Source organism: Molossus molossus, unplaced genomic scaffold (genome assembly GCF_014108415.1).
Source record: "Molossus molossus isolate mMolMol1 unplaced genomic scaffold, mMolMol1.p scaffold_m16_p_1, whole genome shotgun sequence".
Classification (NCBI taxonomy): Eukaryota; Metazoa; Chordata; class Mammalia; order Chiroptera; family Molossidae; genus Molossus; species Molossus molossus.
In genome coordinates, this window is record NW_023425344.1 from 96,366,490 (window position 1) to 96,372,489 (window position 6,000).

Consider the following 6,000-nt stretch of genomic DNA (forward strand, 5'->3'; position numbering starts at 1 on the left):
GGGACAGGACTTCAATCTCAGCGTCTTGCCTGTCTCCACACTCCAAAGGCTTCTCTTGGGCTGACATGCCATCTCTGTAAAGATTATGTGACTTGTTTTCATCAGCAAATGGGCAGCTGAAAAGCAAAAGATGCCAAGGTCATAAGGGGAGAAAAGACTTCCACAAAACTTCATAGGAAATAGTCATAAAGAGGGAATTGGCAACCACGAGACAAAGTAACAGAGAAGGCTTGCCCACACCGAGCACCTGACCAACCTGGGCCGTGCACGCGTGCAGTGGGCCTGCGAGTCTAGATGACTCGTGTGCGTGAGATTCAGACCTTGCCGAGCAGATCTGTAACCAGACTTCTCGCACCCATACTGATGTGAGTTTTCCCTCGCTGCATCCTTTCATGGTGGGAGACACCGATGAGCAGTGAAATTTAGAAAACAAGGTCTTAGAAGACAGGAGATGAGCAAGCTTTTGAATCACCTGGAGTTGGCTAAAGACCTTGATCAGGCACTGAACGTTGTTCTGTGAGGACTAATGTTAAACAATGTGATTCCAACTGCTCTTCAAATAGCTGTAAACTCCCAAAAGGCAGTTCTGTGTGCTGTGCTCACAACACCCCTCAAAATACTGAGCTCTGGGTCTCATAAGTAGAGAATATTCGCCAAAGTATTGTTGAACAAAGAATGGATTAACATTATCATCGCCACCAGTATTGGATTTCCATATCATATTCCACAGACAAGTGCAAGACGCGATCTTATTAGGATAACATCAAGATTGTAAAAAATATTTCTGGCAGAGCTACATTTTTCTATTTCTATAGGACGAAGATTCCTATGTATAGTAATAAGCTGAAAACAGATTAGAAAAATTCCCTGACATAAAGAAGTATTAGCGTTACAGTAAAAACACAGAGTGTTCAGGAAAGTGCACATTTTATAAGATTGATGCCATTGGTTGCCAGAGCATTTTTTAATGATATTTCCTGATGGTGCTTTATGTAAAAACTGAACTTTAAAAGAATTTTATAATTCCCTTTAAACTTAATTTTGTGCATTTGTTATTAACTGAGAAGTACCCAACTGTGATAACATAGCTTTTGAACAGTAGCTATTGAGGGATTACACCAACTCTATTGTATTATGCAGTTGTTCTTTTGCATATTTCATTTCCTCAAGGGGAAAATACTGCAATTTGTAATTTCCATATTGCCAGGTTATTGTGCACTCTCCAATGATTACTCTATTTGTTTGGGATATGTCAATTTCTGCACAATTTAATAAGACAATTTGACTTCCCAAACACCAGGAAAATCTCGGAGTGCCGCATTTTCATTGAAAATTGAAAAGACTACAGTCCTTTCTCAGGATCACAAGCTTAGATTTACCGTTTGTTAAACCACCTTCCCGTTCCATCTCCCTCCCGACACTGGAGCTTAACTATTTGATTTCATCTCGCAACAGTACAATTTCTAAGGATATAATCTTAAATACTATTTTAATGATGAAATAAGAAATGGCGGAGGGTGCAGTTATTACAGGTTGGCTGTATATTGTGACCGCGTTACCAATGCACACAGACTAACGTGGAGATGAGCCGCAATAACTCTCTTGCAAAGATTCCAAAACAATTTCCACAGCATTTAGCATAGCAGTTGTATAAACAGTTTCAACAATTATCAAGTTGAAGAAATTCTGTTTGGCCCTTGTGTACATGTCATCCACACTTAACCAGTGTTCTCCTAGCTGCTTCTTAGCCCTGAAACCAAGATGCCCCAGTACCATTTTACTGCGCTCCCATCAGCCCATTTCATTGTGAGTTGTTTCAGTTGTTCCTCAAATAGGTTTCACAATTATCCCACATTGTGTCAATCACGGAAATCTGTTGGTTTAACTCTATCCAGTCAGTAAGTATTTTTTGAATGCCTACTCGGAGTTGGGTGCTGAAAATCCTTTTTTTTCCCTCCTGTATTCTGAGCTGCTTCTCTAAAAAGTTTTTTCAGGCTCCTTCTTTGAAGTCTCAGTTCTTCAAACCAGAGAGCACAGATCGATGGGACTTTTTTTAGCTTTATTTTTTGCACCCATTTCAATACTATGTCTAGGCACCGTTCATATGCAGCATACAATAAAAATTATAAATATATACAAATTGAGAAGCAATCTCGTAGATAGAATCTATATACCAGTAGCACGATTTACTAAAACCCAGTGTTTTGAGAAGCCGTACGTGGAGGTCAAGTGTAAGAACTTGAGAGTTAGACTTAAGTCCCTGACCTGTCAGCTACTAGTTGATGACTATCAACTAGTTTATTTAATTTCTCTGTTTCAGTTTACTCATCTGTAAAATGAAAATAATACTGGAGAATACTTCAGAAGGCTGTTGGAGGATTGAATGATATCATCCATATAATGCATGGATGTGAGACAGCAAATCTGGACGCCCCAGAGACCTTCTGGGTAGCCAGGCAGAGAGCTGGCGCTGGGGAGTCAGGTTAGCTCAGCAGAAGAAGAGCTGATTCAGTTGTTTATCTCCAGAGGCCCCCCTTTCTAAAGCAGTCATTCCTCGATCCAGGAAGCTTCCTCTGTTACATAGTCACATAGATCTCTGGCCCCAGAACGGTAAATATGTGGGTCATGTTCAGGGTAGGGCTCCCCTTCCGCTTAAACACTGACCAGGGTACACAGTTCATTTACACCTGATCTAAACTGTAGGTTAAGCACTCAGGAGATGGTGTGAGCTCTAATTCCTTTTGCCTGTAGGTTACCCACCCCTGTAAACTCTATTTTATATTTGCACTTCAGCATGTTGTGATGTGTGTCCATCACCCTTTAGACAACAACGAGATATAAATGCTCAATACATGTTTTGATGATGTTGGATGTTGATGATGATGATGGTGCTTGAATTCTAGGCAGTAATATCTCAGTTTTATGCCAGGGGATTAAGCTGCTGTCTATAAGATGTGTGAAAATCAAACACACTTGGAAAACTTAAACATATTCAATGATGCTGGATGTTGGTGTAAGTGAAATTATAAATTATTTCTTTGAAAAACAAATAATCAATAAAGGTAATCTTTGTAAAGTGGAAATAACACCCTACGTTTTTATTAAAATTATTTGGGTTAGAAGTCAGGAGACTATGTTCTAGCCTCAGATGATCTTCTGATTTTTCCATTTAATGTTTTAAACAAAAGGGCTCCTGATGTATTGTAAACATTTATAATATACTGAATAAATGATTAACATATAATTGACTTTTTTTTTAATCCTCACCCAAGGATATTTTCTCAAATATCTTCAGATAGAGTGGGAGGGGGAGAGAGAGAGAAAGAGAGAGACAGAGAAACATTGATGGGAGAGGGACACATCAAGGGGCTGCCTCCCATACAACCCAACCAGAGGGCAGTACCAAACTGCAACTGAGGTACATGCCCTTGGCCGGAATCGAACCTGCAACCCTTTGGTCCACAGTCCGATGATCTAACCTCTGAGCCAAACCAGCCAGGGTCGGATTTTTTTCCAATACAGTTGGCCCTTCGTATTCTCAGGTTTCTCATCTGCAGACTCAATCAACCCCAGATGGAAAACAGTATTTTTGCATGCACAAATGCAGATTCTCAACTGAGGATCAAAAATCCTGTTTCTGTTTAATCTGTGGTTGGTTGAATCTGCTGATGTGAAAGGTGACTGTAGGGTCCAAAGTTATATGGACCTCAGACTTCAGGGATTCATGCCCCTAACCTCCACATTGTTCAGGGGTCACCTATACTGTGCATGGAGGTAAACCCCGGGCTCTGGGTAGACGCCGAGGAGGGAAGCAGCCCTCAGGCTACGTGTGTTACAGGGCTCTTGTCAGGCCTGGAAGATGCCACAAACATAAAGAATCTGGCACAGGGCACCTGCTCCATGAACATTAGTTCAATAAACTTCATCCTCCTTTCCACCAGGCCTTGCTGCAAAGGACTCTGTGGGCAGAACATGAATTAAGCTGTTCTCATAAAAGATGCCTTAATATATATGTGTGTATATATATATATGTGTGTGTGTGTATATCCAGCATCATTGAATATGTATATATACACACACACACATATATATATATGTATTACAGATGTTTCCCCATTTCCCTCCCCCCCTTAAGAGATGCTGTTTTTAAGAACACTGGTAAATGTGACTATTGTAATAGTTTTCGGCCAGAAATAGGACACGTGTGTTAACTTCACCATATGCCTCCCCACACAGCTGGATCATTCTGAAAATGGGGTGAAAACATCTCTCCACAAAAGGGCCTGTTTATTCATTCTAACATAGGCTTTTGTTCCCCTAGCTCATGGCTCTCAGAGGAGTAAAAACATTCTGGACTTGGAGAGTCTCGAGTTCTAATCCTGACTCTCTGATTCTTCATCTAACTGATTGTGGTCAGGTTCCTTTTGGAAACCTCATTTACCACAGCTGTGAATAAGGGGTAAAAATAGTCTCCACCTCAAAGAAATGTGATAATTCAATATTATAATCCATGTAAAGCTCTCGGCTCATTTATTTATTCAACAAATACTAACTGAGCACCTACTCTGTACTGGATTCTAAAGACATAGCAGAAGAGAACAAGCAACAGAACGTCCCGTCCTCCAGGAGCTCGCGTTCCAGTGGGAAGACAGAATAAGTACGTACAGGTTATAGCACAGTGCACAGGGATCCGAGCCAGGGAGGAGCGCAGGAAAGAGAAAGATGAAAAGTGAGGAAGGCAATTGAAATCAGACAGGGTGACCTGACGGGGTCATGCCTGGCACAGGTAAATACATAGTGCATTTTTGATGTTTTATTAGTACACGTTTTTGTTCTACTTCCCTGGAATTGGATACTGTGGCCACACATCTTGGAGAAAACCAACTAGAGATGATCAAGTGGAGCAGTCACATCCTGCTCTTGTGATTAGGGTTAATGTTTCACAGAATGAACGACTGTGTTACTGGCTGCTGCTACTCCCTCCAGCCCTTTCCCCGTGCACATTTGATATTCGCATCCAAAGGTTATTTTTCCCCCAAACCGAAACAAACAAACCCAAACATTATCCCCTGTGGGGTGATCTCGCCACCAGAGGCCCAACTAGAGCACTTGCTTTTGCATCTTTCAGAGGACCTGTCCCCGTGGAAGGACGGCTGTGTTTTCACAGTTGTTTCTCGTCAGATGCTAAGTCACATGAGAGGGTAGAATGTTCAAAGCGAAACACAGGAGCCTCTTGCTTAAATGTGATTAGTGTTGCTAATGGGATTTGCACAGCTTGCTCTGAGGAGAGGCCGTTAGCTTGTCAGAGAAGATGACATTGTAAATGACAGATTCCAGACAGAAATATTCAGCATCAACATAGCTAGTTACTGAGTTAACACTGCACCGCGGTCTGAGGGGCTGGGGCACAGTCCTCAGGAGTCAGTTGTCTGCGGTGGCTGAAACGAGAGCAAGGATTCCCTCCTGTCCTCCCAGCCAAACTCAATCCTGGCATTTCTAAGGCACAAAATACTTCGTTCTGAACTATCTTTTTGTATCCTTTTCTCCCTGAAAGAAAATATACTTCCCAAACTTTTGATCATGTGCCCTCCCTCTCCTCCTCAGCCCCAATTTTCCCATGTCCCTTGCATTTCTCTGCACCTCAACAAGGCTCTTCACTGCCCTGGCCTGGGGGGGTTCCTCTGTTCTCCCTAACCTGACCCTAACCTTCAGGGCAGATCCCACCCAAATGCCCAGAAATCTCACAAGAGCTCTTGGTCACTCCGCTCTTCCTTTCTCGGAGACTCCCACCCCTTCCTGACCATCAGATACTGATTTTGTGGTACTGATTCCCTTGCTCTTTATAGTTTTGCCCTTAATCATGCATCCAGATAAATATATGGTTTAATTTTCATGACTTTGCCTGTTTCTGAATTTTTATAGAAGCAGAACATAAAGCATCTATTTGTGTGTGTGTAGCTTATTTCACTCAATATTATTTTTTAAATATGTGTTCATGCT